Here is a 27,930-nt window from a genome sequence, read left to right on the forward strand (position 1 = left end):
TAAAAGTCATCATGACCTCTCAAGAACATGCTAGCTCCAGATATAAAATATGAAAATATGGAGATCCTAAATACAGTGCAGGATGTAGAAGTGTGCTAACAAATCAGGACTCGTTTACATAGAAAAGTGGGAAAGGATATGGAACATAATCTAGCCTAGCCCCCTGCTTAGTACAGCATAGCCACAGGCAATTCATTCCTCCTTACCTCTCCTCTACATCTACATAGTGTTTCAGTGACTTTTAAAATCCTGAAATAAACACCTTGTACAGTAAGCCAGTGTGGTGTAGTTGTTGAATATTTGACTAGGACTCTGGAAGGTTCAAATTCCTGTTCGGCCATGGAAACCCACTGGGTGACCTTGGGCAAGTCACACTCTCTCAGCCTCAGGGGAAGCCAATGGCAAACCCCTGTGGAAAACAAAATTACCAAGAAACCCCTATTATAGGTTCACCTTAGGGTCACCATAAGTCAGAAATGTCTTGAAAGCACACAACAACAATACAGTAGGCAGAGCTTGGAAAATTTTGGGAATTGCATGTTCAAGATACTGTACTCCCCACCATTATGCTCACGCTGACTGGGATGTTCTGGGATTTGTAGTCCCAAAAGTAACTTTTTCAAGCTCTGAACATTTTCCCAAGAAAGTATGTGTGGGTTGGGAATGGCTATTGAAGACCTTTGTCTAGTGGGTTGTGGTCAAAGTCTGCAGAGAAGAAAGGGAAAACAAGGGAACTAAGAATTAGAGGGGGTCATATAAGGACATGGAGAGGGAAGAACATAGAATGCCTTCCTTCTTCTGTGAATAGTGGGAAGTTAAGGACAGTCTTTTCAGGGTTCATTTCCTCCTCAGAGGAACATGTTGAGGTCTTAAGGCATGCTGTGTTTTTTCCTGCTTCCTCTGTTTCTTGTGCAGTAAATATACATTTAGTTAGTTAGTTAGTTTCATGTGTATGCCACCTTTCTCCCAGAAGGGACCTAAGCTGGCTCACAGATGAAAAACATATTTTTAAAAAATTACAATAAAATTTAAAACAGTTTAAATAATCTAAAAACAGTATAAAATTACATAAAAATATGCAGAAGTCCAAAATATGACTAAGGTCCAAAACATACTGCAGAAATAATCAAGTTTGAGACCGCCTTAACTGCCCTGGCTTAGTGCATGGGAATCCTGGGAATTGTAGTTTATTGTGGCATCAGAGCTCTCTGACTGAGTAGGCAAAATGTCTCACAAAACTACAGTTCCCAGAATTCCCTAGCATTGAGTCAGGTCAGTTAAAGCGGTCTCAGACTGGCTTATTTCTGCAGTGTGTTTTGGGCCTAAAATATACTCAGTAAAACCCGCCCAGATATGATTATATATCAAATGTCTGCTTAAATCAAAATGCATTAGCTTCTGACATTTGATTCTCATTCTTTGCACACAATCTATAGCTGTATCTGCACTACAAACGTACTGTATAGCACTTTTGCAACCATATAAATGTCACACTGGTTTCTGCCATAGAATCGTAGTTTGGGGTGGTCTCTGCATATTCTAGCATAAATACTCTTGTTTCTCAAGGAGATGCATTGAATCAATGCGATTTGTTTATGTATTGACTCATAAGTCAAAAAGTGATTCAGACAGTTTGCTTGAGTTGGAATGAATCATAAGGATTCTGGCCTCTGTGTGAGAGTCTGTTTCACAGATAAGGTTATCTCTTCAGAATTGTTTCAGTTTATGGGATTTCTAGCTCAAAACCTGAGATCTCGTGATATCTTGAAGCATTGTGCATTAAGCAAGAACCGCAGTTGCTCATAGCCTGTAATTCAAAAATACATACAGAGGGAAAGGGAAGAGAGAGACAGACAGCATGTTCCTCTTTGGAAATTAAGACAGAAATCTTAACTAAAGTAGCTGTTTCCGGAACAAGGAGAAATGAGGGGATTATTCTTTCTCACCTATTTAGGGAAACAGGAAAAGGAACACTTAATCTACTGTATGAGTGCCAGCATGGTGTAATGGTTTGGTTATTGGATTATGACTCTGGAGACCAGAGTTCAAATCTCCACTTGGCCACAGAAACCCTCTGGGTGACCTTGGGCAAGTCACACTCTCTCAGCCTCAGAAGATGGCAAAGGCAAGCCCTTTGTGAACAAATCTTGCCAAGAAAACCCTGTGATAGGATTGCCTTAGGGTCACCATAAGTGGGAAACAACTTGAAGGTACATAGCAACAACAATTTGCTTCTGGCCAGAAGGTGGATGCACTGCAGAACAGAGGGTGAGCTTGGCACGTCAAACACTGGAAAGGAAAGAGAAAACCAGCTAAGTAAATACATACACAGTCTGGAAAGTCATTGCAAGGTGCAGCAATGAATCAATTCAACTTTCCAAATTCTAGCAAGCTGCTGCTCTGAAAGCTGAGCTGGAGATTTTCACCCAGGCATCTACTCTTTCCTCAAGCTGGGCCCACCAAGACTGAGAACTTATACCTTCCTCTCCTGCCTTAGGAGCCAGTGTGGTGTAGTGGTTTTGAGTGTTGTACTACAACTTTGGAGACCAGAGGTCGAATCCCAGCTCGCAACAATCCCAGAGGTTGAATCCCAGCACTGGGCGACCTTGGGTACATCACACTCTCTCAGCCTCAGAGGATGGCAATGGCAACCCCGCTCTGATTAAACTTGCCAAGAAAACCCTTTGGTAGGGTCACCTGGTTTTGAAGGCACACAACAACAACATAATATCTTGCCTTGCCAGTAATCCAATACAGGGAGAGGCGGGATATATTTAATATTTTTATTAATCCCAAATCTTTTAGGCACAATATGTATCTCCTGCCTGTTTGGAACTAAGGAAACTTTGTAAGTGCTCTTTGGCCAGAGGAACAGGTTTGCTGGGTGCTCTAAGTGAAATGATGTAGCTACTTAATTAGACCAAATTACTCAAAATCAATTGGCAGGCCCCTCCCTGCTCCCTGAAGGCTGTTGTGATACTGTGTTGTGGATGCTGGATTTAGAAGCAGCAAAGCCTTGGTTCCTCCCTCCCCCCCCCCAAAAAAAAAACCCCCCATTTAGTGGTAAACCCAAAGCTATTTGTTTTCCTTCCTTTTGGGGGGGGGCACCATTGTGTAGCATTTTCAAGCTAGGAAATTTGTTGTGGCAAAAGCTTTCAAAGTCTGCATCCACACTGCAGAAATAATCTAGTTTGACACCACTTTAACTGCCCTGTCCCAATGCTATGGAATTCTGGGAAATGTAGTTGGTTGTGGAACAAAAGCAAAGCCACAACCAATCACAGTTCCCAAAATTCCATAGCACTGAGCCAGGGCAGTTAAAGTGGTGTCAAACCAGATTATTGGTACAACGCAGGTGAGGCGATAGATCACACATCACTTCATCTGATTCATGAATGTGATGAAGTGGGCTCTATTCCCTGAAAATGTAGGCTATAATAAATTTATTGGCATTTAAGAGGCTGTTCAATTCTGGTGATGTTGTGACAGATTAACCATGCTACTTTGCATGATTGTGCAGAAGCATTTAATAAAACAGAACACTTTATGTCATTAAAGTGGTGCAATTGTACAGATGGCAATAATGTTTCCAACCAAATGTGCTCAGCATAGTTTGGGGTCAGTAGCAGGAATTCTAGATGATTCTCTGTAGGATGGTTAAATTATAATAAACAAGATATTTGACAATCTAGTATACTTTAACTCTTCCCAACCTTTTATGTTGCCTAATGGAAAAGTCTGTCCTGATTCTCCCCCCCTCCCCCTGTTTGGTTTGTAACATCTTGCCTGATGAAGAAGCCCATGGAGCTTTGAAGGCTTGCAACAAGTATATTAATAATAATAATAATAATAATAATAATGAATACCCCACTCTTCTGCCAAAAGGCTATCAGAGCAGCTTACAAATTGTTAATTAGACATTTTGTGCATTTTAGTTGGCCAATAAAGGTATCACTGATGGATTTTTGTTTGCATTTGTTAAATGGCCAACACAGCTACCCCTGAAGTTTTCTGATTCTTAAGCTTATAATAAAAGATAATCAGCCCAATTCTTCTTATTCTGGAATACTTTGGTTTAAAATATATGTAACAGAAAGGTGGCCTTGTGTTTTTTACCTTTTTATTATGATCTGTGTTTTTATATTGTTTTAATCTGCTTTAATCTAACTTCTATTTAATTATTTGAAAATCTTTGTTTAAAAAAACATTTGTGTAAAAAGGTTTTAACTGTACCCTGTTTTTAAAATTTTGTAGGCTGCCTTGGATCCTGCATAGGAAGAAAGATGGGATATAAAACAATTAAATTCAAATCAATAAATAAACCCTGTGTAAAACTTCTCAGACATAAATACCATTAGGTTTAATGGGACTCACTTCCTAGTAAGTGTACATAGGATGTCAGCCTTTTATCTTCAGAGATCTTCATTCCTACATCACTTAAAGCTGATTCTGTATCTCCATTGTGCTGAACTTGATTTCTTTTAAACAGATGGTACTTTGAACTCTACCAATTTACACTGACCTATTTGAAAGCTAATATGCTTCACTGACTGGAGAATATTTTGTGTGTTACCTAAGAAGATTGGAATAAATATAGGTCAAATCATTGTGGTGCGGCACTGTAGCACTTTTACTGCTACAAACAGATTAAGATTAAATTCCACATTTACAAAGACATTTATGTTTAAAAGCAGCCCTGATCTAGAAACCTGCAATGTAGTCTGCAGGCTTCCCATTTTCTCCTAGCTCCAGAATTGTGTACCATTCCCCATTCATGATACCGAACTACTGCACATTCAGTGTCAGGAAATTACCCAAAGGTACAGAGTGTGGTGTAGTGGTTTGAGTGTTGGACTGTGACTCGGGAGACCAGGGTTCAAATCCACATTCAGCCATGGAAACCCATTGGATGACCTTGGGCAAGTCACACCATCTCAGCCTCAGATGAAGGCAAAGATTTTTAAAAAACTTGAACAAAGCATGCCAAGAATACTCCGTGATAATTTTGCCTTAAGGTCACCATAAATCAGAAACCACTTGAAGGCACACAACAGCAACAAAAAGCAGGTGAAAAAGCTACTGTATTGGACTACTGCTCCCAGAATCCCCCAGCCAGCATGGTCACTTTCCCAAACTGCAAGGAGTAATTAGAAAAGGAATCAGGGTCCCATTAATGTGAGGCAGCAATTTCCAATTAGGATCAATTAATTATCCAGTTCTAGACAAGAATAATCCAGTTTATCACTTTGCAGCGTGAACAGTGGGAAGACTTCTTAGCCCACTGCATGTGTTAAGCTCATCAACGCAAGAATGTCTGTTATTACTATCTTAAATATTTTTGTAAATAGCCATTGCTTAGGCAGTGATCACTGTTTGTATGTTTTGCATATAATTTTCCTCTGACCCCAATGATTATGCTGCCTGTTGTTCTCTCCGGTTAACTATTAATGAGAATTTTGGCTATGGCTGTCCCTGGTAGGAGTGTGGGAGGGTAAAAGAAGAATGAGAAAAGGAGTTTGGATAGCTGCATATGTGAGTGCAGCTTCTCAATAAAGATTCTCTGGAAAAGGATGAAATTCTGTACCTTCCAACTGTCCTGGTTTGGCAAGGACACTCCTGATTAAACCTCTATCATCCTATTTTTCCAGCTGTTTTAAAAATGCTCTGGTTTCTCTTTCCTACACCAACTTCCCCCCTTGATCCTTAGTTCGCTTCAGTTGCTACAAACTGAGTTCAAACTAGAAAAAAGACTTTCTTGTGGAAGAAAGCATAAACACAAATCATGTATAGGATAATCTTCTAAAGGAAGCAACATCCCATGCTTCTGTGAAGTAAATTGCCTTTCTTGAATGGGAATGGATTCATCTTCAAGGTGCCAAAAGACTTGATGTTCTTTCTGAAGGAGACTGCTATCTTTCTTAAACACAGATGGGGCAGAAGAGTGTAGCCCCTGAGGTACCTAAAGAGGGTGTGCCTTCCATTCAAATTTGTGCAAAGGAATCTTGATATAATTATTTACGTTTGCTGACAGCAAGCAAAGCCTTGGATGCAAGTACTAGTTCCAGCTAGAGTAGACATACTGAAGCAATGGGCTGTATGCTGGTGTTGATGTGCCATTCTGCAGTTGATGCAGTGGGTCTGCTCTAGGTGGGAGTATCAATGGGATTTAGGCCAAAGCCTTGTTTAGAACTGTGAGTTGGGCTGATCGATTCAAGAAAGAGAAGTCTGAGAAAGCACCAACTGCCAAATAGGGTCAATAACCACACTTAGGGACTTTAGCTGAGAAGGCTTTGTTGTTGTTGTTTTCCATGACTGCACCTACACTGCAGAATTAATGCAGCTTGACACCACTTTAACTACCATGGGTCAATGCTGTGGAATTCTGGGATCTGTAGCTTTGTGAACTATTTAGCCTTTTCTGTGGCAGAATAGTTGAGTGTTCGATTCCCGCCTCAAGCATAAAAACCCACTGGGTGATCTTGGGCAAGTCACACACTCTTGCAGCCCCAGAGGATGGCAATGGCAAAAACCCGTCTGAAGAAGCTGTCCAAGAAAACCCCATGATAGGTTTGCCTTAGGGGCACCATAAGTGAATAAGGACTTGGAGGCACCCAGCAACAACAAACGTCAGAGAGCTCTGATGTCACAACAAACTACAAATCCCAGGATACTATAGGATGAAGCCATCACATTTAAAATGGTGTCAAATTCTTTTCAATCTGCAGTGTGGAAGCAGCCTAGGTTGGGGTTATGCTCAGGACAGAACATGCTTCTAGTCATTGAGGTGGACTGATTGGATTAGCCATCTCTCAGAAACCACTCCTTATGCTGAGATGGAGACTGGGTTCCAAACTGGAGACTTGAGACAAGATTCTATTCTATTCTGTTCTGCTCTATTCATCTGTTAGGTCTACTCTGGTTGGGTTTAATAATTTAATCTAAGCCTTTGTTTACTGTGGGCAATTGTGAAGATTTCCCATGAACCACAAACTAGCACAGGAATAGGGAAAGTGTGGTACTGGAGTGCCACTCCCATGATTCATAACCATTTGGTCTGTGTGCTGATGGGAACTGCAGTCTCATGCTGTGTAAAGTCTCTTTAGACTTACTTGTTTGGTCTTGAAGACACTGAGAGGGGAAAAACATTCTTCACACCAAGGGCATCTTTAAAAGTTGTAATGCAGCAGTTTACCAGGAAGCTTCAACTTAAATGAAGAAGATATTTTGAAACAGGAGCATGTCTAAAAACCCTGTCCTGCCAACTTTTAATTACAGTTGGTAAATACTATCAGCCTTTTGACAACTTTGTATTTAATTTTTGGTTGTTTTTTATTATTGCTATGTTTATGTTGTTGTCATCATTCCCATCCTATATTATTATTTAATATGTTATCAATTCATAGAGTTAATTCCTTCAGTGCTAACGTAACTATTATATCCAATTTTGAATCAAATTGTTTTTATCTAATGATTCTATGATTCTATCTATGCACAAGAGACTATTTATATTACTACATTATTTTTATCTTTTTTATACATTTGATTAGTTTTACTCTATTTGTGATTCTAGTTCCTTCCACACTACACAATTATGGTACTGTACTATAATTCCACTTCAACTCTGGAATCCTGCGTTTTATAATTTAGGGAGGGATATTTAGATTTTTGCTGCCAGACAGCTCTAGTGCTTCACCAATCTAAAAGCCCCAGGATTCCATAGGATACAACCAGGGCACGTAAAGTGAAATACGTGTGTTATAATGGTGTGGTGTGAAGGACTCTCTATGGCTAGATTGCGCCAGCTTTCCTCATTGAGTATCATTTTCACTACTTATTCCAGTCAATGGTGTTCTTGTAGCCCCCAACTTTTATTTAACCATTTTGTTTTGTTTAATTTAGCCTTTTACAACTTTCATCCACACAACTACTATTGACAAGCTAGAGTGTGCAGTCTCTGAGCAACTCCATTCTCCACTACACCACTTTAAAAAAAAAAGACCTTATAGAGGATATACACACAAGTGATTTTGTCAACACATACACAAGTATTGACCACAATGCAAAGCCAAGTTATTTCCTGTGAATGTGAAAGTCTTTTTGAACATGAGATGTGAACAGTTTAATGCTATAATATAATATAATATAATATAATATAATATAATATAATATTGCTTCTGGGGAGGACTACTGTAGCAGCACTGGGTAAAGTTCAGGATGTAGCAATAACCTCAGAAATTTCATAGAATGGAAACCAGGACACATGTGGCCAAGCAACATAGGAGTATGGTCACGATGACCAAAGTTATTAATGAGGAAGAACAGACAAGTTTGGAGTAGCTACAGCAATTTGCTTTTGCCTGAGCCTACTGGGAAGGGCACGATCGTGCTCCTTCCCCTATTCCCCCCCCCCCTTGCAGGGTCAATTGAGTATAAACTATTTTTTCAGTTTGTACCACTTGAAGTAAACTGAGGCTGAAAGGGGAAAGTGAGAGGAGGTGAGAGAAAGTGGGACATTTTAAAAGCAGCTGAAAAGGTGAGATGACATAATCAGGACTGTCCCAGGCAAATTGGGATAATTGGAGGGTAATGGTATAACTATGGAGAAGGCCTGTGTTCAAGGCAGGCAAACTGCCTCTCAAATATGAATTCTGCCTTCTCATGAAATGTTCTTCGCATCTCTAGCACTGTAGTAATTAAAATCTCCAGTTGAGCATTTAGAAATACTGTTTGGGCATCCAAAGAAAAGGATCAGGGGAAGTTGCTAAGTGAGAGCCAGGGTAGTGTAGTGGTTTGAGAGTTGAACTATGACTCTGGAGACCAGCGTTCGAATGCTGGCTCGGCCATGGAAACCCACTTGGTACCTTGGGCAGGTCACATGCTCTCAGCCTCAGAGGATGGCATTGACAAACCTCCTCTGAAGAAGCCTTCCAAGAAAGCCCCGTGATAGATTTGTCCTATGGTCGCCAAAAGTTGGAAATGATTTGGAGGCACACAACAGCAACAAAGTTGACAAGAGAATGAGAACAGAGAAAATAGAAGAGTTCTAAGTGTGAATGCTTTTCCATGTCTTACTATCTGTAGTGCTAGAAATTTGGGAACCGAAGGAGATTTTAATTTGGGGGTCAGAATGCTTAGTGGGGAGGCAATGTCCTTATTTTAGCCCACCCTCAAATTACAGTAAACTTTCTTGTACTTGAATCTCCCAGATATTATGACTGGTGACCATGTTGGCTGGGTATTCTGGTAGTCCAAAACCGAAATCTTGTAACTTCTCCATTCTATGAGTAAAGAGAGTTGTTTTATTCCAGACTGGACTATTTGTCCATCCAGCCTAATATTCTTTGCTTTGTCCATCAGCAGCTCCCCAGGAACTCAGGAAAGAGGACTTTTATGTAATGTGCTATACAATGCTTTTTACTGGAGACACCAGCTGCAAAAGCTGGGGCCTTCTGTGTTCAAGGCAGGCACATCATGATGGGCTACAGCTCATTCCACTTCATTGTCCATTCCATACACACTGCAGATATTAGAACACCCTTCTCAAACCTGCCACAGTTTGGGAGGGATATTGACAAGCTGGAATGTGTCCAGAGGAGCATGACCAAAATGGTAACCATGCCCTATAAGGGGTGGTTAGTGAGCTGAGTATGTTTAGCATGGAGAAGAAAAGGTTGAAAGGTGACATGAAAGTTATGCTTAACTATTTGAAAGGATATCATACTGAGGAGGAAGCAAACTTGTTTTCTGCTGCTCCAGAGATTAGGACACAGAGCAATGGATTCAAAATACAGGGGGGGGGGGGAAGTGGTGGAATCTCCTTCTTTGGAGGTTTTTAAACAGAGGCTGGATGCCCATCTGTCAGGGGTGTTAGGTTGTGAGTTCCTGCATGGCAGAGGGTTAGACTGGGTGGCCCTTGAGGTCTCTTACAATTCTATGATTCTAAGATGGGGCTAACAAGTCAATAAAGTAAACAGCAACACAAAATAAATTAAAACTTACCAGGCTCAAAAATGGTACATTCCACATGGGAGATATGTTAGCTAAGAGGTTACCTGGTAATCTTGTGTTGAATCCATCACAGTGATTTCCACAAATCTTCTCATCATATTCTATGCTGCGGCATATTTTATGATTCTAAAGGTAATATATTTATCACCTAATAGTGATAAAAAAAAACGATGGCATGGCATTCAGCCTTCATTGACTGCAGCCCACCTCATTGGATGCATGTAGTGTTGCCTCTATTGGCTGATTATTATGCACAAGCTTAGGTGGATGGAGAATTGTAATCAGTGGAGTGAAAAGGTATTGAAATGCAAAAAATACAGTGATGATTAACTCACCACAAATAGCCCCAGTCATTTTTGCATTGATTACCTGATTAACAGCCTTTTTTGAAAACTCACGTCGAACGAGGCTTGAAGAGAAACGACAATGCAGAAAGAACCACATGCCAGAAACATCACCCAAGGATACTTTCTGCTGTGCTTTCTGCAACCGGACTTGTTTATCTCGGATTGGCCTTTTTAGTCATCAACGCACTTGTAGAAAGCGTGGGATGAGTCCTTCCTGAATCCTCATTTGCAAAGGAAAGCCAGAGAGACCTGATTAACATATGTGGTCTGATAAAAAAAACCCCTTTGTTCCTATTGAGCTTCCTATTGTTCCTATCATGCAAGATAAGGTCGAACCTTTTGATTAATTCCTATTTAGCATTAAAGCATCTGAGGAAGTAGACTGAAGCCTACAAAAGCTCATGCTGCCAACTTCTTTCTTTCAGTTAGTCTCAGAGGTGCTAGATTATCTCTCTACATCCTATTCAGTATGACCTTTAAATTCTTTTGTTCAAGAATATGGGAGACCAGGTGCCTTGGGAGATTGAAATTTCCCCCTGCTGTTCTTTGAATAGTACCATTTGTGATGCAGATCTGTGTTTATTTACTGGCTGCCATGGCTAATCCCTGTGATATGTTATTACCTGTGAGTTACATCAGGATCAAGTTTTTTTAAACAGCATACCTCCAAAGTGACCTGAAGCAGCTTTATTTTGATCTGTCTGTATCATACAGACAGACTGTATGGGGCCATAATATCTGTTATTAAGCTCATTGATGTCATATGCCTGGGACTGACACATGTGTTAATTTACTATTCAGTAGCTGAATCTATGTGTCTACTTTAGTTGGGATCAACAGTAGTATTTAAGCCTATGGTAGGCCCTCCAACATTTCAGAGATGAAAACTGGGACATGTGAGACCATGTAATTCTAGAGTATGCTCAAGATGGCAAAAGGTGCAGAATGCACAAGTAAAAAGAGGCTGCAGCAGTTTACTTTTGCCTGTGCCTTGGGAATAACAAAGCTGCCAACTCCTCGCCTCTTTCTTTGGCTGAATTTGTTATTGTTGTCTGCCTTCAAGTTGTTTCCAGCTTATGGCAACCCTAAGATGAACTTATCATGGGGTGTTCCTGGCAAGATTTGATAAGAACAATTGTCTTATTCTAATGCTGAGAAAGTGTGACTTCCTCAAGGTTTCCATGTAGTAACTTACAACTTCAGTAAAGCATTTAGAAATACAGTTTAAGCATCCAAAGAAAAAGAGGCAGGCGAAGGAAAGGTGAATACCACATGTTTATCTCTCTGTAATGCTAGAAACGGACAGAAAGAACATTTCCGGGGGGGGGGGGGGCTGACAGCCAGACTTTTTATTTGTGGGAAGAACAATGCCCTAACTTTGTTTCCCTCCCTATAGCTATATGCTTGGCCATGCTAGTACTAAATAAAATAACTTTCTATTCTTTATCTGTACATTCTGCATTAAATTTCCTTGTAACCTTGCTGCCTCAGTCTCCACTCTCACCATAGGCATACTGTATTGTTCTTGTTGCTGCTGATGATGATGATATTGCTGTGTGCCTTCAAGTGATTTCCAATTTATTAGGGGATGTCGTGGCTTAGTGGTTCAGATGCCAATTCTGATGATCATAAGATTGGAAGGTTAGCAGTTTGAGGCCTGAGTGATGCATGATGGGGTGAGCTTCTGTCACTAGTCCCAGTTTCTGCCAAGCTAGCAGTTCAAAAGCATGCAAATGCAAGTAGATAAATAAGTTCCACTTTGGTGGGAAGGTAACAGCGTTTGGTGCAGTTATGCTGTCCATATGATCACCAGAACAGTCCTGAGACAAGGCTGGCACTTCAGCTTAGTAATGAAGAGGAGCACCTACAGTAGGTTACCACTAGACGTTCATGTCAAGAGACTATCTTTAACTTTACTTTTTAAGGCAAACTTATCATAGGGTTTTCTTGGCAAGATTTGCTTAGAGGGGTTTGCCTTGCCATTGCTTTCCTTTAAGGCTGAGAGAAAGTGACTTGCCCAAGGCCATCAAAATTTCCCATAATTTGTCCTAATCCAGCATTCAAACCACAACACAACACTGGTTCTCTCAATATATATGCCCTGTCATAGGAACTCACAATGCATCATGTTTCTGATGATGCACACTACAGCCCTTGAAAGTTGACTGCTGATCTGTAAAGTGCCACAGATTTTTGGGATTCTTTTCCTCAAAGTTGTACCAAAAAGGGGGAGGGCATGATTTACTGATCCATCTTCTACACAACACATCAGTAAATATGTAATGCATATCATCGCATTTTGGGAAACAAAGATGACAGTGGACTAAATTTTCCAGTGTTCTGGTGGTCATATGGCTAGTGCACAGTTAAAAACTAGTGCTTACAGGGCTATGTGTATATCACTAATCAATTTAAAAATTTCTAAAGAGATCAGTTGGCAGCTGGGATGTCTGCATTTATGATTATGACTGCATTTATGATTATGATTATGACTATGATTATGGTGGGTTGATGCCCTAACATGCTCAGGTAAAAGGAGTCAAACATCTGCTTAATTTTTAGACTGAGAGAAGCCACTTTTAGTTTTGTGGTTTCTTCCCTGTTAAAAATGGCCACATAAACAGAGTGTGATACCATCAACTGGCAGAGTTTCTGAGAGCTCCTAATCAACAGACTGCAATGATCTGTCCCAATTTCACCATGATTACATCAGCAGACTCCAGGGCCAGTATCTGAGTCATTAGAGATTACTTGAACTGCAGGTTCTACCTGGGAAAATGTCCAGGAAGACTGGAGGATGACTCAGAAGGGGGGGGGGGGGGGACAGAACTAGGAAACCAATCTGTTCTTCAGAACATGACTGCCTCTGAAAAGGGCTTGTCAGCAAACAAATGGATTGGCTCTCCTCTAGTTAAGCAGAAAATTCAAAATACACAGTTTATCTTGCATCATCTCAGTTATCGCACAGAGAGTTGATTTTTTTAAAGGGTCCTGTACACATATGTTTAATCTTGTGTTAGTGTGTGTGTTATGTGTCTTCAACTCATTCCCAATTTATGGTGACCCTAAGGCAAAACTATCATGGAGTTTTCTTGGCAAGAGGAGGTTTGCCATTGCCTTCCCTTGAGGCTGAGAGCATGTGACTTGCCCAAGGTCACCCAGTGAGTTTCATGGCTGAGTTGAGAATTTAACTCTGGTCTCCAAAGTCGCAGTCCAAGGCTCAAACCACTACACCATGTTGGCTCATGTTTAATCTTCCTTCTGAAGTATGACAAAGGTGAGGTGTTTGTCTGTTTAGGCATGGATATCCTCCAACTGTCCCAATTTGGCAGGGACAGTTCCAATTAATCTGTCCTCCCACTTCTTCAGCTGATTTTAAAATGTCCTAGTTTTTCTCTCCTCTTCCTCCCTCCCCAGCGAACTTCAATTGCTACAAACTGAGTTCAAAGTGCAAAAACTGTTGCATTCAATTAACCCAGCAGAGAAAGAGACATGGAATCCTGACCTTCCCTGTAGGTCAAAGCAAAAGCAAACAGTTGCAGCCTCGCTTAGTTTGCATATTCGTCTTCATTAATAACTTTTATCATCATGACAACACTCTGATGTTGCTTGGCCACACTTGTCCCAGTTTTCATCTGTGAAATGTTGGACTTATGTGCTTGTGTGGGGTGAAGTGGAGTTTTTATATTCTGCCTACCTCCTGGCTTCTTTTCCATGAGAAACAGAAGCAAAACAAATGTTCAAAGGAAATGTAAATATCCTTGATTTGCATGCTTTGTAAAGATTAGCAAACTTTGTGTTCCTTGCTGCTAAATTTTAATTTTGCAAAAAAACAAACATGGAGTATACTTCACTTATCACATTTCAGGTTATGTACAAGCTTATGAACTAGAGATACAAAGCTGTATAGGAGTATGAAGAGAACTCCGAACTCTACCAGCTCCAGATGCTGTTGGAATCCTGGGGCCCATTCAGACTAACTTTTAACCCAGTTCAGGATTCGAAATTTGCACGTGAAGTTCATATTGGGCCCGATTCTGTCACAATCCATGACGAGGCTTGCACAAGGAAATGCCCCTTAACGCGGGGTATCAAAATTCAGGCTAAAATCTGCCTTTTCTGAAAAGAGGAGGAGGAGGAGGAGGAGGAGGAAAGAGCCAAAGGAAAAAGGGGAATATGGAGGCAAAAGGGTGACAGGAGGCTAAAAGGGGAAATCAGGGTGACTGACGGGGGCTGCAAAGGGCTGTCAGAGGGAGGGCGGGGGGGGGGGAGTGGGGAAAGTGATGGAGTAGGAGGAGGAAGAGGAGAAGGAAGGAACCGTGGGAAGAAGGGAGCCATGGAGGGCATTCTCTAACGGAGCAGCAGGAGGAGGATGAAGGGGCCAGGGCAGCTTGGGAGGGGAGGGTCGGAAAGAAAGAGGAGGAGGAGGATTGCCAAGGGAAATTGGGTTGTGGGGCTAAGCCGGGGGATGTAGGGAAATCCAGCTGCAGCAGAAGGAGCCTCTTTTATTTCTGACAATTTATGCGCATGATTTTTTGGGTGACATGTCTGTGTGCTTGCTTGTGCTACTGTGCTACTTTCATTTCCTCTTGCTCCTGGATTTCCCTTTTATTCTCAATTGATTCCATGGGTCAGTTGGAACTGACAGGTCACTCTCTCTCAGACTCAGTGGAAGGCAATGGCAAAGCTCCTCTAGCAGGAGGGAAAGGGTCAGTTCAGGCCAGGTCAAAGGCAGGGCACGAATGGAGCCCCCATCAGGCACCTTCCCCCCTTTTTTTATTTTTTAAAATTATTTTTGACAAAATATGCGCGTGTTTTTTTTTCTTGAGGCAGGTATACAGATGCATAGAACATGGTTGGCTGCTTGTTCCCTTTCCCTTTCATTTGCTGGCTTCCAGCAAAGGGGAAATGTTGCAAAGGGCTAGACTTTTTTTCCTTTGCGAATCAATGCTATAATTCGAATGTTACAAAAGTTGCTCTTGTCAATTAGGCAATTGGCAAAATGATACATGCTTTTGCTACTGTCTCTTCAGGGGTAGCCCTGAATTGCTTTTAAAAGCAAAAAAGAATGCATGACGATCGCATCCTTTTCTGGCATTTCCAAGGTGAGGAATTTATTATTATTATTATTATTATTATTATTATTATTACATGTGTACGCGGCATTCTGGGGTGGCACGGAGTGGGGGATACAAGATGGATTAGCTTGCATTTTGGGGTTGAAAATGAGGCCAAGGGCAGATCATAACCTGCACTGACCCAAATGCCCACAACACACACAGACACACACACACAAGAGGTTTATTTGACAAAATGTGCGCATTTTGGTGCATTTTGTGTCTGGCTCTTTAAAAAAAAGGAGGGGGGAAACATGCCCCAATGAATGCTGCAAACGTCACCTATGACGATCGCCTGATTGACAGCAGGCGCCTTCAAGTTAAACCCGATTTCTGAGTAAGGCATTCGGGGTTTAAATGCCCCTCAAATCGTAGTGGGCACTTGCTTAGGGAGAGATTCAGGAGGGCCCCCCCCAAATCTGCCCAGTTCCTTCTAGAGCAATGCCGCCAGTGTGAATGGCCCCCTACTTGCACCAGCCTCAGCCTGCAAACCAGTTCCTAGTCACCAAAGTTGTAGTCCAACATCTGGAAACTATGGCTCCCCTACCCCTACTCTACATGCAGTTTATGTCCTCTCCTTGTTCTGTAGTGATTGGATTACGGCCAAGTATAGGCATTCTAATATTGAAATGGCCATGGGAAAGCAGAACATTTGTAACAGGAATATCCCATAAGGCAATGGCATCACTAGGGGATGGAAGTGGGGGGGGGGGGTGGACCACACCAGGTGACACCCTGAGTGCGGTTGACACCATTGCTCCTTAAATATCTGTGTTTTGGCAGAAACAGGCCGTGGCATTTGCCTATTTCTATGTAAAATGCTGTAAGAGATGGAGTGAGTGGGGTGAGGCTCAGTGAAACAAGAATGGAAAGGCCCCAGATTGTTTTTTTAAATAAAGTTTAAAAATTCAAATTAAAAATAATTAAATAAAAATAATCCTTTTTACATTTTATTTAAAAACATCACATTTTACCAAATTTTCACTTTAACCACTGTGCATATGTAAATATATTTAGGTTCTGCATATGATATTGTAATTTAAAGGTATAATTTTAATTGTGCTAGTTGTTTATGTCGCAACTATTACCATTAGATCCAGTTATATATAGGAATTATGATTTATTAGCAATATTAGTACAAAAACATGACTAAGGCTTTTATATGGTGTGGTATGAGAGGAGGTCAGTGGGGAGATGATACCATGAGCACTGGGTGACACCAACCCTAGTGACGCCACTGCCATAAGGAAGGATCTTTAGGTTAATTTGGGAATTAGCTGCATGTGGGCGATGTTTGCAAAGCTCTGTAGATGAATACAGTGGGTCCTTGCTTTACGTGGGGATCCGTTCCGGATCCCTCCGCATAAGGTGAATTTCACCTATGCTCAAGCCCCATTGTAAACAATGGGGCTCGTGCATGGTGGCGCGGCGGCGCGGCGGCGCCCGGGGTGCAACGGGTGCGCGCGCCCATTCAATTGAATAGGACGCGCCACCCCTTCCGCCCCGTGCGTGCCCCGTGGCTTGAGCGCGTATGCTCAATCCGCGTAAGGCGCACCCGCGTATGACGCGGGTGTGCTGTATTTCAATAAATAAATGGGAATTATACCATAAAAATATAAATTCAATTGTGCAACATTTAAGTCAAACCCTAATCCTGTGGCCCTTGCCTACAGTCTCCATCATTGCTGACCATTGGTCATGCTGGCAGGGACTAATGAGAGTATGAGTCCAACAATATCTGGAGGGGGCATGGTTTCCCTATCCCTGTTTTAAATAGGTATACCTAGGAACATTAAGCTGACATTCTAGTCAGCTCTTTATCATGGTGCCTTGGGGCAAGAAGAAGAAATGGGCTCCTCAAATGTTAATGCCACCATCTTGTTTCTCAGGAATAGAACTCGGGTGGGGCAGGTGTCATCAGAAGACCCCTTATGGGCTGCATGCCTTGGAGAAAAGCCTCTCCCAACCCAAGGGTAACTCTGCTTAAGACTTTATCTCCTAGAATTTGTTGCTATGGTCTCTCTTTGCTTTTCCTGGCCCATTTTCAATACCAGAGCTGGAAAGAAAGTGTCTAGAAAAACACTGGCATAAAATTAGTATCTTCCACATAGGAGAAGGAGATACAGTAACCAAGAATTTAACAGATAAGAAGCTTTTGTATATTCCATCATAGTTATGGGTTAGATGGAGGACACAAGGAGCAGGGGAAAAGGAAACATTCACCACCCCTCTTTTCTATTTTACTTTGATCTGCCAAATAAGACACCTCTGGGCTTATATGTGAATTGGGAAGACATATCTGTGATGGTCCAGCTTTTTATTTTATTTTATTTGGCAATAACATTGCAAATTTAGTCAGATAAAATTCTTTTTTAAGTATATACGTAATACCTTTAGCTTCTTCATTTCGCATAACAGATGATAGATTTTAGGAGGTTAGAAGGTTACCTTTTTGACTACAGCTCTCAGACTCCCAAAGCCCTCATAGCCACTGACTATGCTGGCTTTGGGACCTTGGAAGTTCAAGGGAGTAACTTTTCCAAGCTAAAGGACAGCTGCCCTATATTGAGTCAGATAAATGATCCATCTTCTAGGTCAATAATGTTGAAACTGACTGGCAGCAGTTTGTTGAGTTGCAGACAGGGCTCTTTCTCAATACAACCTGTAGGTGCAATGGGTTGAATCTGGAACCCTTTCCATGGGCTCTGACACCAAATCCCTGCCCTTCAAAATGTTGCATTCTATGATAATCTAAAGCAGTGGATAGGAAACGGCATGGGGCTGAGTGACCAATCCCACCCCCCAGTTCCCCATGGAGACCATTCCTTGATATTACCATAAAATGCTTATTATTTGCTGTATCCTAGCCAGAAGTGGTAACCAGAAAATGGTAACCAAAAGTAATGAAAAAGGAAGTATTTAATGGAGGGGAGGAAATTTAGGGATGTTGCTTACAATTACTGCATGTTTTCCTGCTTTTGAATGGCTTTTGACATGGTTTTAAGGCAAACATCATGTTGCATCCAAACATGTGAAAACTTTGGGCATTGGAAGACTTTAGGAACTGTCAAGATAGCTTCTGAGGCCACAGAACTGGGATCTACTCCTTATCTAAATATTAGTATCATATGCTGTCAACCTCAGGGGAAGGTAATGGCAAACCTCTTCTAAACAAATCTTGCCAAGAAAACCCCATTATAAGATTGCCTTATTATAGGGTCACCTTAGGGTCATCATAAGTCAGAAATGATGAAGGCAAACAACAACAATGACAACAACAACAACAACAACAGGATCTCAATTGGACTGAGATTTTAAAAAATGAGTATACAGCATGGGTTTGCTTATCTGAAAGACACTACTTGAAGTACATTTACATGCATAGGGAGGGATTGTGCTGTACAGACTTCTGTGCATACTTTACTTTTTAGTGCTTCAAAAAGTACAGTTCATGGAAGGTCACAACTTGCACTTCCAGAATGACAAGATCCCTGCTCTCTTCTTCTTTTTCCAAACAGACCCATGATGAGGCAGGTTGTTTGGTAAAATGGAAAATAACTGATTGGCTCAAGCCTAAGCTGTATATAGAAATGAAATGCAAAATTCTTTGTAGTGAGTATGTAAGTGTAGGTACTCATGCATGTGTTCATCTTGAACATAAATTCCTACCCAGAGTTGTTCAAAGGAATTGGTACTTCTATGCAAATTCTGTTAGAGGCAGTCCAGGAGAGCTGGAAACAGCCGAAGGCTCTTCCTCTATGCGGCCCACAAATTCAAAGAAGAGCCAGTTGACACAGTAGCAGAATATCACTGACTCATGGCTCTTACCCGGTACTGAAGTCAGAAAGCAAGATGAATAGGGGACAAAAACACTCAACCTGGGACTGTGTGTATGTGCCTTTAAGTTGCCTGTATGAATTTCATAGGGTTTTCTTAGGCAAGGAATACTCAGAAATGGGTTTGCCAGTTCCTTCCTCTGAAATATAACTTACAGAACATGAAGTTCATGGGGGGTGGGGGATGTTTCCCATCCAAGTGACCTTGCTTAGTTTCCAAGATCAGACAGAATCTGGTACTGTACCTTTAGGATATTTAGGCTTGGACTTCTTGTAGTAAGCTAGTCACTCCAAGGCTCTCTTCAGCCCATTCAGGACTGATAGTATCAAATCAGCATAAAGAAGTTTATTGCACTGGGATTACAATGTTCCCCAGTGCGTTCTAACGTGCCCGCTTGCGGGTGCACACGGAACGTGACAGGAACGCGATGGGGCCAAGAACCCCATTTTACTGCACACTGGAATGCCGCCTTTGCCGCCGGGTGTTCCAATCGCGTTCCCGTTGAGTTCCAGAGGGCGCCATTTCTGAGAACGCTTTAAAACAGTTCTCAGAAATGGTGCCCTATGGAACTCAACAGGAATGCAATTGGAACGCCCAGCAGCAAAGGCGGCGTTCCAGTGTGCAGTAAAATAGGGTTCTTGGCCCCATCGCATTCCCATCATGTTCTGTGCGCGCCCGCACGTGGGCACATTAGAACGCACTGGGAACGTTTTAACCCCAGGGTGATAAACTTCAAAGTTTCTCCTTATAATGGGGAGAGGCCTCTTTCATTGTTCTATCATGGCAATCTAATATATGTTTTATTGAATGCAGTGGGATTGACTTCTGAGCAGAATTTGGCAATAACAGTTTTTTGGACTACAACTTCTAGGACCTCTCAGCCAGCCAGTAAGGCAAGCAACTGTGTTAGCCAGGTTTATCTTAGCTAAACACTTGTTTATCTCTTCTCATATAAACATGTTGTCATCTCATGCAGGGATGTGTGTGTTTGATTCCCTTATATTTGATGGCCCTTGAGTTCTTTTCCAGCTGTATGATTCTATGATTCTTATACAGTTGGCCCTCCATATCCACAGATTTTTTTAACCATAGATTCAAACATCCACGGCTTGAAAATATTCAGAAGAAAAGATGTGTGTATGGTCAGTCAACTGGCTTCAGAATGGAGTGCCCAGGATCTTCCAAAGATCCAGAGCAACTGGTAAGTTTTTAAAATCTTATATAAGAGGAGTAAAACCCAGATTTAGTCCAGAGTGGGCCAGATATCATCCAGTCTGCTTGTATCCGAACCAGGCTCTGGGCCAGATATTATCCAATCTCCCTGCTGAGGGAACCAGGGGAAGCTGTTGTACTTGGCCTGTGCAATGGCAAACTTTCTCTGAACAAATCTTGTTAAGGTGTACCGTACTGTGATATATTTATTGCTCTGTTTTTTTCACCTGACCTTTTTCTCTCTCTCTGGCACATTGTGTATGTACTTACTAAAACATATATATGGGAGTGTGTGTGTATCTGTGTCTGTTTGTATCTCATCATCACCATTGCACATGCAAAAGTATGACCCTAGGCATGGAATGTACAAATTCTAGAATTCGCATTGCAAAATATGTCATTATTAATGAACCCATACAGTGCAATTTCATAGGCATGTTTCTTACAGATCTTTTTGGAATTCCTGTAAAAAGCAGTAAAGCTTTGGAAACAATGAATTACAAATAACATAGTTACCTGTACTAACTGTGCCAGGGAGGATGTAATAAAACCACATTTCAAAAATAACATGTAATACCTAATACATAACATATAATATGTCAAAATAATATGCAAGAACAAAATTACTTTATGGGTATAATGAGGAATGGTTTATAGTTATTTACTTTCAAAAATTACCTTAAAGGGGACATTGTAATTGGCATGCTGACATGAATTTTTCAGATTTTATGCCACTCTCTTATCATAGAAAAATAAACAAATAAATCTATGACAGACTACAAGGGGAATCTAGTCTACCTACAGTCTCCTTGTTTGGAAGTAGGAACTCAGCCTACATGTGTTAATAGCTCCTTAGTGTGAGACTATTTGTGTTACTACCCAGCTAATCTTTGCTAATGGCCATTTTCATTATTATTTGGATGCTCAAGTCCCATTATATGTTCTCATCCCATTATATACAATGTTATAGTCAAATGGTGTTCCTTATGTAAAATGAGAAAATCAAGGGAATTTATATATTTTCAAAATATTTTCAAGCCATGGATGGTTGAATTAGTGGATAAAGAATCTGTGGATATGGAGGGGTGACTGTAACATTGTTGATAGCAATGTTTTCCAACCCCACCCCCCCACCCCGAAAATACCACATCACTCCTAACTGGGACTACTGACATTGCATAGCTGTTTGGATACCTGCCAATTGTCCCACTGTGCATTGGGAAACACCCAAAGGAAACCAAATAGTAATAAAGTTGCCATTCTGGCTGGCACTGCAATTCCAGTGAACCAAGTGGTAAATTGAAGCCATTGACAAACAGTTGCATGCCAGTTAAGAATGCGTAACTGCATGTGAAATGGCGATCTTTGCAGAACTCTCCATGGGCAATTCTGAACTGAATAAAACTGTTGCAAAAGCAGCTCCCCAAAAGTACAATTTGATGTATAAAGGAACCTACATGTACATAGGACAACAGCAAAATTCAAGTGATAACGTCCTAAGTCTTTATCTCCATTAAAGCCACTGGAGATATTCTGACTAGCATGCTAAGCATCTCTATTCAAGCCACTTACTGATGAGTACTATTTCAGCTGTCTTGTTGAAATCTTTAACATTCTTTTTAAGGATGACCATCCAAACATTTTGAGTTTGGAGACAAAATGTCCTGGGAGATATTTTTTTTTCCCATGTTGAAGCAGGAAGAGGTTTATTAATGCTCATCCACGCTCTGGTGGACCATCAGTCTGAAAGCAGTCATAGATGGAAGTCCACTGGGAGATTATCTAAATCTCCTATCTTTACTGTGTAAGACTGAAAAAACACAGGGGTTATCAAACACCTGGACAGCCTGCACGACTTGAAAAGGAGGACATGACCTTTATGTATCATCTTGAACCTTGTACTGTTAACTAGGTGTGGTGGCTGGGTTCCCAACCACCTGAAGACTTCTCCTGAACTACAAAGGGTTAATCTGGGAGGAGGTACATGCTAATGAGAGATGACATCACATGCTAATGAGCAGCTACATCATAGCTGACGTAAGGCTCACTTGGCCAATCAACAGTGCCAGAGCGGCAGTTTCAAAAGATTCCAAGAGAGGGGTTTAAATACCCCTGTAGGACCATGTGTCCTTTGTTCTCCATCTTGGCTGGTTTGGAGAAACCAGAGGTCTGTCCTCTGAGAGCCGGAGGACTGGCTCTGGCATGCAGGTAGAGTTGGCAAGGAGCCAACTCCCTGATTCCAAGAACTCCACAAGGACTGCAAATCCCATCATTGTGTGAGTAGCTTAGGAACAGTGTTAGTCAGTACGTCTAGGTTTTGGTTATGTTTATCTAATAGCTTGCCTGAAATGAATATCTTTGTAACTGTGTTTTTTCTGACCTGCCAGGCAAGGCGGCCTAGCATGAGTGATACCTTCCTATTCTATACTCTTTCTTTAAAATAAACTTCTTTCTTTTAAAAGCATCTGCTATCTCTTTGGGCTCCTGTACACGTGCCTTATCTCGGTTACTGATTGCTGTGGGTTAGCAAGAAAGGAAACTAGATCTCTCTCTCAAGCAAGTCTCAGTGTGTGCTTGGGAAATATAGTTTATTGTGCTTGGGAAATATAGTTCATTGATAATTCACTGAGTGGTGGCAGCGGAAGATTAGTTCTTTTTAAGGGATCTCCCTGAGAGTAATGGCCACGCACAGGGCTTTGCTCTCAAGGAATCATCACACTAGGCTTATTCAGATTCTCTCTATCTTTTTGTCTGTCTCTTTCTCTCTCACACACACACTGGTTGAGGGCTGGCATTTGATTAAACTACAAACTGGTGTGTTTAATATAATTTGATAATGTAATAGGACTAGCAACAAAGTGTTACAGCATTGCATCTCTCTCCTTTCCATTCAATAGGCTGATGACACTCAACACTGTTTCTCCTTTCTATCCAATTCACATGGAAGATAGTTATTTTGGTACTAAATAAGTGCCTGCAGTCAGTAATGGACTTGGTGAGGGTCAACAATTTGAAGCTTAATCTAGAGAAGACAGAGGTGTTGAAAATGAGATCGGATTATAGGCAGTGGTGTCACTAGGCTTGATGTCACCTGGTGCATTAACTCATGGTGTCACCCCCACTGACCTCCTCCCGTCCCACACCATACAGAGTCTTTTGTCATGTTTTTTGTACTCATGTTAACCATTAATCCTAATTCCTGCCTATCATAGCAAAATTAAAATTATACCTTTAAATTATGATATCATATGCATAGCCTCAGTGCATTTACATAGACCATATATACTCGTATATAATCTAGGTAAGAAAATGACCCCAAAAACCTGGGGCAGCCTCCGCAAGGGACAACCCACCTGGGGAGAGGGTTGGGAAGGGTGACCAATTGCCTTGCAACATCTCCCCAGCAGAGCTCCCTCCCCTGGGGAAAGCCCAGCTAGGAGAGGCTGGGAAAGGCAATCGATTCCCCTGGGCTCCTTCCTTAAGTAACCCTCGACTTATCCATAGGTCATATAAAAATCCTAAATTTTGGCCCCAAAAGTTGACCTCGACTTATACACAAGGTCAACTTATAGTCAATTATATATTGTACATAGTTTCATGTGTTGAAGTGAAAATTTGGTGAAAGATGATGATTTAAAAGAAAAATTTAAAATATTTTTAAAAAATACAAAAAATATACATTTTAAAAATGATTTTTAAAATTTATTTTAAAAAAACAACCTTGGGGCCTCTCCTTTCTCTTCCCATTGAGCTTCACCAACTCACACAATTTCTTCAGCATTTTAATGGGAAACAGGCAAATGCCACAACCCATTGCTGCCAAAAAGGAGATGTTTGAGGAGCAGTGGTGTCACCACACCTCATGGTGTCACCTGATGCAGTCTGCAACCCCTGCACCCCACTGATTATAGGGATTCATCTTGTGCTGGATGGGCTTACACTCCCCCTGAAATTTCAGATTTGTAGTTTGAGCATTCTCTTGGACTAAACTATGAGCTTGGAAAGCCAGGTTGCAGCAGTGGCTAGAGGTACATAGAGCTAATGAGTCCTGTGTCAGTCCCTGGAAACATCAGATCTGGCCACAGTGACTTGTGGCTTGATTACATCCTGTTTGATTTACTGCAACTTAATGTATAGGGGCTGTCTTTGCACATTGTTTGGAAACTTTTGCAACCTGTGTTGCAAAAAGTCATAGGCTACTGGTGTGCTTTATGGGCTTGGGTCCAGACTACCTGGAATACCTTATATCCCTAAATCAGCATGCACACATTTAAACTTTTTCCTTTGTTGGCATCCCTTCACTGGCTCCCCCTCCCTTTCTGTATTCAGTATAAGCTTCTGCTGTTGACGTTTAAAGCCCTCCATGGGTTGGCCCCTCCTTATTTAGCAGACCTTCTTTCTCCTCACTTTCCCACTTGTGCCCTCCATTCTGGTAGTCAAGGTCGGCTGTCCCAGCCCAGGATTTTATCTGCCCCATCTCGGATTCACCCTTTTCACTTGCTGCCCCTCACTCCTGGAACCTTCTTCCCCCGTGAGCAAGGGCCATCACTTCTTTAACCAGCTTCAAAATGGAGTTGAAGACCATCCTGTTCAGAGAAGCGTTCCCAGGCATTGTGTGATTGTCACTTGCTATTTGATGTTCTTTTTGTTGCCTGTTTTATTGAACCATTTCCTGTATTGCTATGTATTTTATATGTATTATCCTATTATTTCTTAGATTGTACGCCATAGGTAGGTTTACTCTTTTATATTTGTTGTTTTACGTACAGCACTAAATAAATAAATAAATAAATAAATAAATAATTCTAGAGAACTGTTTCTCACTGTCATTTTGAATCCCACTTTGGGAGAAAGGTGAGATATAAATCCAATAAATAAATCTACAACTCCCAGAAGCCCCAGCCAGCTTGGTCAAAGGTCATGAATACTGGGGATGAAAGTCCAAAATGCCCAGAGGAGGAAAGATTGAGAACCACTATTCTAGAAGTCTCTGCATTTTAGTTCCTCTCCACAGCTTTACAGCAGGAGTCCCCAACTACAGCATGCTATGAACTAAATAAGAGCATGCAAATAATGTTTCTGCCAGCTGGGGAAGGGGAGCAGAAAGGTGGCCAAACTACTCTCCCATAGGAGGGAATTCCACTGTCGGAGAGCAACCGCTGATAAGATCCTTTCATATAAAACATGCCAGTGAAGGTATTAGATCTGAGAGAACCCTTCCTTGAAGACAGGGATGTATTCACGTCTTTTACTCCAAATCTCAAGTCAAATCTCAAGTCTCTACCTTCAAGTCTCAAATCGAGTATCAAGTCTGGGAGCCAACTTTGGCGGGTTACAGACCGCCCATTTGGGGCGGGCTGTACCCACCCCTTTCCCCGGTGTATCGGGGCCTCAGTGGTTAGAACGGCAGCCGCTGAGGCCCCAATCCGCCGCTTTTCAGGCTGCGGGGAAGTGGCAAAACGCCGCTTCCCCGCAGCCTGAAAAGAGGTGTCCCTGAGGCTTCAAGCCCCAAGGACACCCCGCGGCGGCGGGGAGGAGGAGAAAGGGGCCGCTTGGCCCCTTTCTCCTTTGGTCCGCTGGGCGCAGCTGCCTGAAGGCTGCGCCCAGCAGACCAAACCAGGAAGGAGCTCCGAAACGGAGCTCCTTCCTGCTCCGCGCTAAGAGCGCACTAGGCGCCCTGGCGCGGAGCAAGGACATCACTTCCGCGCCGCCCCGTATAGAGGCGGTGTGGTCGTGACGTCCTCATGGCGGCAGCCGTGTGGAACGGCCCCTGCCATTTTGTGCGTGCGGAGCGCGCACTAGGGTTAGGGGGGTGCAGAAGCACTGCCCCTTTCTAACCCTAGTGCACGCTCCACACGCACAAAACGGCCCGTTTGTAATGGGCCTTTAAGAGCAAAAAAGGAGGTGGTGTCTCTGTGTCTGTGAGTTTCAATAACTAGAAAATTATTAAGACATTTGCAAAGTTAGGTAAAACAAATTAAATAATCAAGATTGCATTTTAGAAATATGAGATCTACTCATCAACCTGTCCCTGCTGCACATCGAAAGATCCTTCTAAAATTTTTCATAAGCAGCAGGCAACTCACCCCATAATGGAGCCGCAGGACATGTTTCTCAAATGGGAACAGCAAACATATTAGGCAATGGGCTTGAGGCAGAAAGATCCTTCAAAAGCTTTTTAAAAGCTTTAGAAAGCTCTTTGATGGGCAGCTGCTGAGTAGGCCTCAACCCCAGCTCAAGCCCTTTGCCTAATACATTTGCTGTTTCTGAATGAGGTTAGACTAGCAAGTCAGTCACTAAAAACAAACAAGTTGTGAGTCGAGTTGAGTCAGTGCATCATTTATTGCTGAGCTGAGTCACTGAAGTGATTTGAGTCTGAAGCAATTAACTCGAATCTACATCCCTGTCTTAGGATTTTAACATTTGGTTAGGCTCATATGGGAGATATGATCTTTCAAATATTCTGGACTGAAGCCATATTGAACTTTATAGAACTTTGAATTTTGTCTAGAAATGGACTCATAGCCATTGAAACTATTTTAACAAGGGAGTAACTATTCCCAATAAACAATCAGTTTTGCACTTCCTCAGTTTTCTGACCACTTTCCAAAGGCAGACTCATACAGAGTGCATTATAGTAATCCAAATAGGATGCAACCAAGGCAAGTGTCACTATGGCCAGATCAGACATCTCCAGGCATATGTGCAGCTAGTACAATAGCTTCAACTGTGCAAATGCACTTATGGACACTGCTGAAACTTTGCATCCAGATACAGGGGGTGGTGGTGATGGTGATCAGGAGATGTAGCTATGTGGAGGGGGCAAAATAAGGGTATTCCTCCCAAGTATGAATTCTCCCCTCTTCAAATGAGCTTTTCCTCCAGTTTCCAAATTTCTAGTGTTCCAAACACTGAAAATTGTTCACAGTTATGACTCTTACATTTGCTGTGCTTGCGTTCCCTTGGTAATTTTGCCTGTCTCTTTTCTTTGGATGCCAAAATTCTATTTTAAATTGCTCAACTGAAGTTGTAAGTTACTACAGTGCTAGAAATGTGAGGTCTGAAGGAAGGGGGAAGGAGAATTCCTACTGAGGGCAATGCCTTTATTTTTCCCCTTCCCATACACACCTGTGGACACTCAAACTATAAACTTGAGATTTCAAGGGGAGTGCAACCCCACTCAGCACAGGCAGAATGATGACTGAGAATCATTTATTGATCCACCTTTAAACTGACCAAGAGCACCTCTGTCTTGTCTGGAATGGATTAAACTCCCATTTGTTCACCTTTTGCCAAGCCATTATTGACAATAAATAATGGTTCAGTATAAAAACAGATTCTTTAGAATTTGATGAAAAAGAGAGATAAAGTTGCATGTCATCAGCATTTAGTAACACCAAACACCAAAG

The sequence above is a fragment of the Sceloporus undulatus genome, chromosome 4 (assembly GCF_019175285.1).
Source record: "Sceloporus undulatus isolate JIND9_A2432 ecotype Alabama chromosome 4, SceUnd_v1.1, whole genome shotgun sequence".
In the NCBI taxonomy this organism is placed as follows: domain Eukaryota; kingdom Metazoa; phylum Chordata; class Lepidosauria; order Squamata; family Phrynosomatidae; genus Sceloporus; species Sceloporus undulatus.